The sequence below is a fragment of the Triticum dicoccoides genome, chromosome 6A (assembly GCF_002162155.2).
Source record: "Triticum dicoccoides isolate Atlit2015 ecotype Zavitan chromosome 6A, WEW_v2.0, whole genome shotgun sequence".
NCBI lineage: Eukaryota > Viridiplantae > Streptophyta > Magnoliopsida > Poales > Poaceae > Triticum > Triticum dicoccoides.
This window is the reverse complement of record NC_041390.1, coordinates 53,252,477-53,264,539: the sequence shown is the minus strand read 5'-3', so window position 1 is coordinate 53,264,539 and position 12,063 is coordinate 53,252,477. Positions and strand designations below refer to the sequence as shown.

The following is a 12,063-nucleotide window of genomic DNA, read 5'->3' as shown; positions in this document are numbered from 1 at the left end:
GCCACGGGCGACCACCCAAAAGCGGATGGCGGAGCTGCACCAAGGTGCAGCGGCAGGCTGGCGGCAAAGCCTTCCAGTCAGCTCTCCAGAAAGAGGGGGCGGCCCCTGATCTGGCGGCTGCTATGCCTGAAGGGATCGAGCGCATCAAGAACATTTGCCAAAAGCCGCTCCCCTCGGCGTTTGTGGCTGCAATCTCCTCCCTCATGGCCGCCTCCAGCCCTGCTAAGAAGGCCAAGGCCCAAGCTATGGCGCCAGGGCTCGCGGCATCCTAGTCTGGTTCTGCTATGTTGGGTGTGTCATGGTTTCCAAATGTTAGTCGCCCCCTTTTTTCTTAGAGGTTAGATGTCCCAGTCGTTGTATCCCCATGTGGTAGTTGGTTTGATGAGTTCTGTTGTTCTACCGTCAGTAAGCCAGTTTCAGATGGCTCGACTCTGCTTGGGTCGGTCTGTTCGTCAGTTAACGCTGCCCGCTACTGTTTTGTTGTCGCCCCAATCTGCTGTGTTCCTGGTTTCCCTATGGATTACAAAATTCTGAATTGGAATATCAGGGGTCTAAACAACCCAGCCAAGAGAAGAGCAACGCTAATTTTTGTGGCTGAAATTGGTTGCAACATAGTCTGTTTGCAAGAAGTAAAACTAGCAGTGATTATCCCTGCTATCGTGACTGAAATTTTGGGCGCTCGGTTTCGAGAAAATTTCATCTTTAAGCCAGTTGTGGGCACAAGAGGAGGAATTCTTATCGCTTGCTCAGCCGATTTTGTGATCACCCATGAGCCGCTTGCTGATGGGCCAAATTCAATCACTGGGACGGTGAGAGACAGAACTAATAATGATGCTTGGACCCTTTCAGCAGTCTACGGACCGCAAGAAGTCTCCGACAAGATCTTGTTCATTGAAAAAATCAAGAACATTAAGCAGTTTGCCTTGGACTGCTGGATGGTGACTGGTGATTTCAACCTAATCAAGAAGGCTGATGAAAAGAGCAATGGTAATATCAATTTGCAAATGATGGGCCGATTCAGATCTGCTTTGGATCAACTTGAGCTGCTGGAATTCCCCTTGCTTGGGAGAAAGTTCACTTGGTCAAACGAAAGGGAAAACGTCACGTTGACCAAGATTGATAGAGTGCTGGTTACTGAAGCCTGGGAACTGAAATTTCCAAATTATCAGCTCACTCCAGCCTCGACATCCATCTCTGACCACTGCCCGCTGGTTCTCAAGCCAATGGATCTGCAACACTTCAAAGGTTCCCGCTTTGAATCCTTTTGGCTTGCAAAGCCTGATTTCCTTGAGGTGGTGACCGAGGCTTGGGAGAAACTTGTTCAATCTGCAGACCCTTGCAGAAAGCTCCACACCAAATTGTCCAGAACTGCCAAAGCGCTAACCAAATGGAATAGAAAGGCTTCCAAAAGATCTCGGTTGATGTACAATATTGCAACTGAATTGATCTTCCACCTTGATCTTGCCCAAGAAGAAAGAGCACTAACCGAAGAAGAAAGGAATTTAAGAGATCTGCTGAAGAAGAAACTGTTGGGTTTTGCAGCTATTGAGAGGATCAAGGTTCGTTCGGCAAAGGTCTAGGCTAACTTGGATTAAAGTTGGAGATGCCAATTCAAAACTCTTCCAGCTCAAGGCGAACGGACGCAGACGCAAGAATACATCCCTTCTCTGATTGGGCCGGAAGGCGCTGTAGTTGATAAGGTGCATAAGGCCCGGGTCCTGTGGGACCACTTCAACAACCTGCTGGGAACTGTTGGACAGCGCAAATTTAAGCTGAATTGGGAGTATCTGCATCTTCCTTCATTCAACGTTGAGCACCTGGACGCCATTTTCACCATAGAGGAATTAAAAAAGGCGGTTTTCGACTTACATGCTGAGAAATCCCCTGGCCCTGATGGTTTCATTGGGGGCTTTTTCAAAAAATGCTGGGGTCTCATCAAGAACGATCTTCTGGAGGCCATCAACCAGTGTTTTCATCTGAGAGGCAATACATGGAAGCTGCTGAACAATGCCTTTATAGTGCTGCTACCAAAGAAAGGGAATGCCGATCGAGCATCTGAATTTTGGCCAATTAGCCTCATGCACAGTGTGGCAAAAATTCTTTGCAAAATCATGGCCAATAGGCTGGTTCCGGAGTTGCAACACATGATTTCTGCTAGCCAAAGTGCTTTCCTCAAAGGGCGTAGCATTCAAGATAACTTCCTGTTTGTCCAGAATGTCATTAGGAGGGCCTTCACAAGAAACTCACCGCTCATTTTTCTTAAGCTGGATATTGCCAAAGCGTTTGACTCCGTGCATTGGAGCTACATGTTGGAAGTTTTGAAGGGTTTTGGCTTCGGACAGAGGTGGACTGACATGATCGCGTTGCTGCTCTCCACGTCCTCTTCCAGGGTCCTCCTCAATGGATGTCCGGGCATGCCGTTTCTGCACCGAAGAGGGCTGCGGCAGGGTGACCCCCTTCACCCATGTTGTTCATTCTTGCAATGGAGCCGCTGCAAAAGCTGATGGCCTTGGCAACGGTGGAAGGGCTGCTCACCCCTATAAGCCAGCAGTCGGCATCATTGAGGACCAGCCTGTATGCTGATGATGCAGCTCTGTTTGTTAACCCCATCAGAGATGAGATTGCTGCTATTCAAAAAATTCTGATTCGTTTTGGAGAGATTTGCGGTTTGATGATCAACTTTGGAAAGTGCACAGCATACAGATTCGGTGCAATGTCGAGGAACATGGTGAAGTTCTGCAAGATTTTGGAGGAAAAGAGGACTCGCTCCCTTGCAAATACCTGGGCCTTCCTTTGCACACGAGAAAGCCAAAACGTGCTGAATTGCAACCTCTCATAGACAAGGCTGCTGGGAGAGTGAAACCGTGGAAAGGAAAGCTTCTAAACAGAACGGGGCGCCTAACTCTAATCAACTCGGTCCTCACGGCAATCACAACTTTCTTCCTCACTTGTTTTGCAATGGATAAGTGGGCCATCAAAAAGCTAGACAAATATAGAAGAAACTTTCTTTGGGCTGGGGATGAGGAGACAAGCGGAAGTAAATGCTTGGTAAATTGGAAACAATGTTGCTCCCCCAAAAGTCTCGGTGGCCTCGGAATCAAAGAGCTAACCTGTTATAGCAGAGCTTTGAGACTCCGATGGTGTTGGTTCGAATGGGATGACACTGACAGACCTTGGAGAGGTTCCCAAATTCCGTGCAATGCAATAGACAGAGACCTTTTCTCCGCCTGCACCAAGATCATTTTGGGGAACGGACAAAAGGCAAATTTCTAGAAAGACAAGTGGCTGCATGGGGTTGCACCCATTGAAGTGGCTCCAGAGGTTGCAAAGCTGGCCTGGAGGAAAAATCTCAAGGTGGCAGATGCTTTGACTGAAAACAAATGGATGAAGGGTCTCCAAAGGGTGGGCAACGAAGAACAGGTTCTGCAATTTGTCAACTTGTGGGAGCTGATCCAGGAAGTGCAGCTGTCTCAGGACAGGGATAGCATTGTCTGGGTTTTTAACTCCAAAGGAATTTACACGGCACATGATGCTTATGAGGCCCAATTCATAGGGTGAATCAAACAACCACTTCTGGAGCAAGCTTAGAAGGTCAAAGCTGAAAACAAGATAAAATTCTATCTTTGGTTGCTAATCCAAAACCGAAACTGGATGGCGGACAGATTATCCACCAGAGGATGGCCTTGCAACCCGACATGCGCCTTCTGTGATCAGGCCCCTGAGACTGCGAGGCACATCCTCCTCGACTGCCCCTACTCTAAAGAAGTCTGGACAGAGGCAGGCTCCATTTATCCTCAGCTGTTGGACGCGGCCTTTTCCTCCAATTCAGTAAAAGGTTGGTGGCGTAAGCTGCATTTGATCAACCCCAAGAACATCAGGAAGGAGCAGATCACGTTTGCTGCATATGTTGCCTGGCATTTATGGAATGAAAGAAACAGGAGGGTGTTCCAACACAAGCTGTTGTTGCCTCATCAAATTTACATGCTGGTGATTGATGACATTAGTCTATTCAGGGAGGCTTTCAGAGTATAATCTGCCGCTGTTTTTCCTTGCCTACTGTCTCTCGTTGTTAGTGGGCTTTTTTCTTTTTTAACTTCTGTCTCCCCTTGTAAGCTCTAAAATGTACAGTTTTTCCCTCTCCTTTAATGCAATGACAGAGCTCCTGTCGGTTCGGGTCAATAATCCTCAATTTCTCATGCATATAAAAAAAATCCTCAATTCCTCATCTCTCAGATCCAAAATTCCCCCCCTCGTCCCTCTCCGCCCCCCGATCTAATTTGATTCACCAAGCCAGCGACCATGGTGCGAAGGCACGCGGCGGGAGCGCGACCCCATGCCGGAGGCCGCAGCCTCCGCACAGGAGTGGTGATACGAGGGGTAGATTCTAGAGGCAACGAGCTCTGTTGCTTGACCGGCGTGATGGTCAGGCGCGGCGAGCTTAGAGTGAAGACATTGAGATTAGGCATTGGCTCTCGCTCGCTAGTGGAGCGTCGTCCAGCCGTCCATGCTGCGGCGGCCCGGCTTGGTTGATCCGTCCTAGTTGGTACAGCCGCGCTGGAGTAGAAGCCAGCGGCAGCAGCTGCAGCGGAGATTCAGTGATGCATCCCTGTGGCTGCACCTTCTCTGTGCACGAAGGATGTCTTGGGCTCTTGGCCAGCCGGTAACTAACCAAGCTGATTAGGCGAGCCGGCCGGAGGTCTCCAGGTCAGGCAAGTTCCTCCTCCACGCAGTCCAAACAAGCCCTCACGAATCCAGTGCCCTGTTATGAGGTGGTTCTCAGGTTCTCTGAAAGAAATCTGTTCTAAAAAATATTACTGCATTGCATTCAATTGTGATTTGTCATAATCCAGTTAGGTCCATACATTCTCTCATACAAAGTATTAGTGCTGTTATGAGGTTGCTCTCAGGTTCTCTGAAGGAAATATGTTCTAAGAAATATCACATTACATTCAATTGTGATTTGGCATTCTTGTGATTTGTCGTAATCCAGTTAGGTCCATACATTCTCCCATACAAAGAACCCGTGTTAATTTCATGGTGAATATTACTCTTTTACTCTTGGTATCTGACCACAAAGTATGCTGTAATGCTCACCATGTCTATTGTTGGTCAACAGGACAGAGAAGAAATCTTCAGATTCGAGTCACCATGAGTATATCAGGTACTATTGGGGTCATCAGTGGCATCAACGAATGTGTCAATTTGTTTCAGTGGGCAAGGTCTTCTATTTCATCTCTGCACTCCCGATGGAGTGGTAAGCAAGAGCAAAATCTTCAGGATGAGGTACTGCACTTGCAGAGTGGCCTACAAGGTCTTAGTGATACTCTTCCGGCAATGTACGACCTCATTGATCGGGCGGAGTGGAGGAGCCACAAACACTGTGTGGCCGAGCTCCTTCCAAAATTCAGTGATGCGGTGTATGATGCGGAGGACATTCTTGATGAGTTCAGGTGGTATGAGCAGAAAGTGACAGTGGAGGGCATTGCAAGCCAATCTCCTTTTATCGATTTCTTTAACTGTGTCATTCAGGGCAGTTTCAACAAAGTGAAGGATATCCAGAAAAGGCTGGAGAATCTTTCTAATCTGCTTGAGAAGATGCGCTTGGGTGAAGCGACACCACGTTTTGACAAATCAGTCAGGCCAGAGACTAGTTCTTTTCCTATTGAGTCAATAATGTTTGGCCGTGATCAGGAGTTGAATCAGGTGATACAATTGCTAGTTGTAAGAGAAGATGATAGTACCACGGAATCTCATTCCAAACAGAAGAGAGAATGTCGCACAATCAATTCATCAAAGAACATTAGCAACAATCAACCATGTTTGTAATGAACAAGAAAATCATCTTGCTGTTTTGCCAATAGTTGGAATTGGGGGTGTTGGAAAAACCACTATGGCTCAACATATCTACCAACAAGTGAAGCCTCATTTCAAAAGGACAATTTGGCTTTCTGTCTCGGATGACTTTGACGTCAAGAGGTTAACTAAAGAAGCCTTGCAATCCATTTCTGGAGAGGCAGGAACTGGCCAGTTGGACTCGCTTCAACATGCTCTTCATAAAACTGTGTGCCAGAAAATGTTACTTATTGTCCTTGATGATCTGTGGGACGATGCCTTGAAGGAGAATGGGCAATCTTGGAAGAGATTCTGTGCACCTTTAAAAAATGTGAGGAAGGGAAGCATTATGTTGGTCACCACTAGGTCCCAAAAGGTTGCCGATGGAGTGCGCACAATGGAGACATTGAAATTAAATGGCTTGAAGGATGATGTCTTTTGGAATTTCTTCAAACTATGCATGTTTGGATCCGAGAGGTTTAGCAATGATCATGAGTTAGAGCAAATTGGTAGAAGCATACTTCCTAAGCTGAAGGGTTCTCCTTTAGCTGCAAAAACTCTTGGACGCCTGCTAAGGATGAACCGTCACATGACATATTGGAATAATGTTCTAGAGAGTGAATTGTGGGAGTTAAGGCAACAGGAGGATGACATTTTGCCAGCCCTTCGGTTGAGCTACATGTACTTACCATTCCACCTGAAGAGATGTTTCTCATTATGTGGTGTGTACCCTAAAGATCATGAATTTGAGAAGGATTATTTAGCTGAAATTTGGGTGGCGGAAGGCTTTGTGGAACCTCAGGGGGACATTCCAATTCAGGATATTGCTAGTCAGTACTTTGAAGATCTTGTAAGTCGATCTTTCTTTCAGAAAGTACACGGAGCATATGTAATCCATGACTTGCTTCATGACATGGTCCAAATGGTTTCAAAGAATGATTGCTTCATATTAAAAAATGTGAACGATTTCCAAAAGATTCCTAAGAATGTTCGTCATCTATCAGTACTCTCTAACCCAAAGTTTGTTTATTCAAAGCTGTTCAGCCTATGCAAGCATGAGAAGCTGCGTACCCTGATTTGCAACATGCCCTTGGAGGATAAAGTTGTAGCACCTGTAATGGATCATTGGTGTACTGAACTTGGGCGTATGCGCGTGATTATTTGTGCCTCTACAACTGGGTTACCGGGTAGTGTTTGCAACTTGAAGCATCTTCGGTACCTTGAAATCTCCAGAGCTTCTCCTTTGAAGAGCCTTCCTTCAATGTTCTGTTGCCTCTATAATTTGCAGATTCTTTATATTGGGGAATGCAAGATAGAAAGTTTACCCAGTGACTTGGATAAGTTGATCAGCTTGAGGAGAATTGAATTATGTGGATTTCGATATTATCTAGAGTATCAACTAAACTGCGATGCACTAGAAGCTAAACAAAAAAAGAGATATCTTCACGGTCTAAAAGTGCACCGGTCTTCGATGATGACTCGACAGAACAATGGGACAGAAGCACTTCACCTTTTACAACCTCCCAATGGTCTAAAATCTTTGCAACTCCGAGATTATCCAGATGTGTCTCTACCAAGATGGTTTCAGCCACAAAAGTTATCAAGCTTAATATCATTTGCAAATATTGGTATTTTCACTTCCCTGATGGATCTAGCAATTTCTGATTGCCACAAGTTATCAAGCCTTGAGCATTTTCTACATCCAGCTTCTATACCAGCCATCAAGAAAATAGTAGTTAAAAATTGCGAGAGGTTAATATCAGTACCAACTGAAAGATTCGTGGAGTTCCATTGCCTTGAAGAATTGGAGGTGGTTTATTGCCGAAATATCTGCTCCCAAAGTTTGGCGGCTCCTTCACTCAAGAGGCTTGTGCTGGGTTGTTCTGGGGATTTAGCACACAATATTGAGTGTTGGTCCCTCACTAGCTTCTTCTTATATTATTCCCGCCACACGTCCATACACCTACAACATCTTCCAGCCCTAATGAGTTTGAGCATTGCAAGGTGCGAGTCTCTTACATCTGTGAGACCAGCGATCTTCACTAACTTCTCCCATTGCGGGTGCAGCGCCAACGGCATTACATCGTTCTTGTTCCTTACGGTGCTAACCATTAGCGGCTGCACTAAACTGTCAACCCTTGATGGTCTCCTAACACAAGAATGCCTGCCTGTCGTTGAGAGGATTTATATTGCACACTGCGACGAGTTGCTCTCGCTACCCGGAGAAAGGTTTGGAAGTTTCCTTTGTCTCAAGGACCTGGAGATTTATGATTGCCAACGTTTGGACTGGCAGAGGGGACTGGTGCTGCCGTCGACGCTCCAGAGGCTCGTACTGGGCCAATGTGGGGATATATCTGCATGGGTTCCCAGCTGCCTGCAAAACCTCTCGTCACTCGTTTCGCTGGAGATGTCTGAGTGCCCGGGCATAACATCCATTCCAGGTGACATTTGGAGGACGAACCTTGCATCTCTAGAGGAGCTATATATCACCGATTGTCCAGACCTTGTCTCAATTGGGGGATTGGAGGCCGTTGCGCAGCTAGGCACGCTGCACATTTCTGGCTGCCCAAAGATGATAGAGATGTAGCAGCCTGTGAAGAGAGGCGGAGACTAGCTAAGATCCCATCGATTTTCAAGTCTATGGTACGCGTGTTTAATTTACAGAAAGCTATTTTCTTACTAGTTAACCTGCAGATTTTACCAATATGTTTTCTGCCACTCGTTCTGATCTTCAATAAAAGTTTGAACGTATCTATGTCATGCAGGATTTTTGTTGTTGTTGCACTGAGAATCTGAGATCGCTGTATCTGTGGATCGCTTGCCAAACTACTCCAGCTCTCTGGCCAGCTGAGCTCATGCCTATTCCTAATTCACTTCAAATCGACACCAGCTCTGCATGCAGAAGCACAAGCAACATTTGTTAACGGAGACTTGACATATTTTATAGTGTAGATTCACTCATTTAGTCACTTGTTGTAATCTCTAAAAAGACTTATATTTGGGAACAGAGGGAGTAATTGTTTGGATTGCTTCTTTGATACTCTGATCTTACGTTCCTGTGACAGGAACCTTATAATTCTAGGCGAAGCTAGGACTGGACCAATCCCCTGGTTGGGCTAGATTATTACTCACTAGATATTGGGCTAAGTTGTTACACACCGGGCAAACCCCAAGAATGTAAATTTGAAGAAAAGATTGCAGGAAAAAAAGTGCTCCAGCAACAGAGGTTTCGGAAGGAACATGTACAATTTTCTATGGAAGCATGAAAATTCCTTTAAGGAAGAGCGATTTTTCTTTCATGTTCTATTTCATAACATATGCAAATGTAAACCTTCGTTTGTTCATCACATCATCACAGAAAAATGTTCATCCACCTTAGCTAAAAAAGCTCACGTGGATCCCAAGAAATATTCCAATTTCTTCTCTAAATTTTTTAGCATGATTTTTTAAAAAAAAATTACCCAGTCATGGAAACTGTTCACTTATCTCCACAAAAATGTTTGTCATAGTTTGGAAATTGGTACTCATGCTTGTGAAACAATAATTTCTAGGAGATATTTGCTTCACTTTTTTGGCGATAAAAATGCAGCAACGGTGAATATAATTTCTTTCGCCTCAAACAGTACATCATCAATCACCAATAGATCAAAATCCAATATGTTGGCAGAGCAAGAAAATGTAAAAAAACAAAAATCAAAAGCTTCGGTAATATCTTTCAAGAATGTCAGTTGTGGCAAGCAAAAGATAAATTATTTTGCAAGTGAATAATAATGGAAAACAAGATATCAAAAAGTAAAAAGATATGATTAAATAAGAAGATAAAAAGGAGAAACCGGAAATGAAGAAAGTAAGAACGAAAAAAACATGAAACGGAAGAACAACAAAGCTTGGTAGGCAAATATTACTTTTATCAAGAACATTACTTTTATCATAACAAAGAGGCCACGCCGGAGATGCAGGCGGAGTCGGCGCTGCTCTCCACCAACGCAGCGGTGGCTTGGTTCGAGGGAGCCCGCGAGGATGTCCCATGCCACGCCGTCGCAGCTGCGTTCGCCTCCACCTTTGGCTTCCGTCAGGCGGACATGAGTGTGGTGCGGCACTTCCCAGAGCAGTATCTCATCAGGTTTATGTACCAGCACAACTGTGCCGACGCGGTCAGCCGCGGCGAATTCCTCGTCGGCAACTCCTCCCTCTTCGTCCGCGCTTGGAGGCTCGAGGCGCACGCTGACAATGAGGACATGATGCACCACGTTCGCCTGTGCATCGAAGGGATTCCTGTCCATGGCTGGAACGAGTACGTCGCCGCGTTAGTCATCGGCCGTGGGTGCTCCCTGGACTACATCGAGCAGAAGTCGCCGCGCCGGGAGGATACGCGCTACCTGGCGCTCTGGGCGTGGACGTCCAACCCCAACGCCATTCCAAAAGTGAAGTGGCTCACGCTGCCCGCCCGCGGTCTCCGGCGCCGTGGCCGGCGCGGCCTGCATCACCGCGTGCTGATCCACCTTGATCTGCATGAGGACCACTCCAAGGCTCACGATGACGGCGACGACCCGCCGCCAGCTGACATCTTCGAGTTCACCTGGTTCCCCCGTATGGTGGACGGCACGGCACGGCGAGGCGATCGTCGTGCTGGACAGCCTTGCGGCGAGCGGCGCCCGGCACGGCGCGATGACGACGACGACCGCGGCGGCCGCCGCGGGCGGGATGGCCCGCGTGCGCAGGACGGATGGCGCGACCGCATCCGCCGCTCCCTCTCCAGGGGCGCTCGCGACCGTCAGCGCCAGGATGGTCAGGACCGCTCCCACGATCGCTCGAGCGGCACGGGTGGGAGGCGTCGTGGGGTTGGACTTGGGCACGCGGATGTCGCTGCGGCGCCTCCGCACCAGATCTTGCTGGGCTCGGGCTCCGCTAGTGACGATGGGGGCATCGCCATGGAGCTCCAGCCGGTGCGCGGCCGCAGCCCGGTGCGCCAGGGCTCGCCGCGGGCTGCGCGCAGGCGCTCCCAGGCGAGTCTCACGCCGCCGGTCTCGCCTCCACTCTCCCCCACGTCAGTGTTGCCAAGGCGTGCACTCTCTAGGAGGGAGGAGGCTCGGGCTACGGCAACCCCTTTGGCGGCCCCGAGCTCGAAGATGCTTAGGCTGTGCTCGCCCACGAGTCTGCTCCCGCCTTTATCTCCGGTGAAGCCCCCGGGGTTCGAGGCCTCGCCCACGCCTCCACTCATCTCCGTTGGGCCGCTTCTGCGCACACCCTCATCGGTGCGACACCGTAGGGCTGCCGCGGACCTGCAGCCGGCGGGTGTTGGCCTGGCTCTGCTGTTCGAAGAAAGGCAGGAGCCCCTGCTGCCCTCCCCTGCATCAACGCCTCCAAGAACCCCTGCTGCGCGCCGCAAGACCCTTGCTGGGGTGAACATAGTCAGGACAAGCGCTGGGCTCTCCCTGCACAGAGCCGGTGCGAGACTAAAAGCTGCTGGCAAATCCAGGATGCCGCCGGCGCCAGCGGCCAAGGCGGCTGAGATCTTGGTTTGTCGTAGTCTGGGAATCGTCAAGGACGGAGAAGACATCACAACCGCGGCTCTGGATGCATTTGCAGAGCGTTTCAAGGAGAAGCTGCCACAAGAAGTGATCTCAGCCATGCTGGATTTATTCAAGCTTGATGATGTGCAAGCTACAGACGTTGAGGACGCACTCATCCAGCATGGTGGAGCGGGTGCCATGGATGTGGAGAGGATGGAGGACGCTGCTGCTGCTCTGCAGGCGTCCAATTGAGCACGCGGCTGTTTAGGGAACTCAGTTATCCATGTTATCACAAAGTCATGCATGTCTGGGAGGTGGTACTAGTTGCTCTTGGTGTAGCCGGTGTGCTCAGGCCTGGTCCAGGGGTGTAGCTATGTTTAGTTCCTTTGGTATTAACCGGTGGGTGTGTTTTTACAGTAGCAGAGTTGTGTGTGGCATGTGGCCGCGAGCTGATGTGTACCCCATGTTGCCATGTTAGTGCAGCCTATCAATGTAATGTGTTGGAATGTTCGGGGTCTCAACTGCACGGATAGACGAGCTACTGTCAGCGCGACCATCGCCACTTCATCTTGTCATATTGTGTGTCTCCAGGAAACAAAACTCGACGATGTCGACATCTTCACGGCTGCCTTCTTGGGGGGAAACAGATTGCGTAATTATGTGCAAAGGCCGGCGGATGGCACCCGAGGTGGTATGCTGATGCTCTGGGACGACCACC

At 48.4% G+C, this 12,063-nt stretch overlaps 1 pseudogene; it reads left to right on the top strand.

Moving 5' to 3' along the window:
• The window catches only part of LOC119314754, a 14,271-nt pseudogene extending 5,198 nt beyond the window's left edge, over positions 1-9,073 (top strand).
• Positions 9,074-12,063: the final 2,990 nt, after the last annotated feature.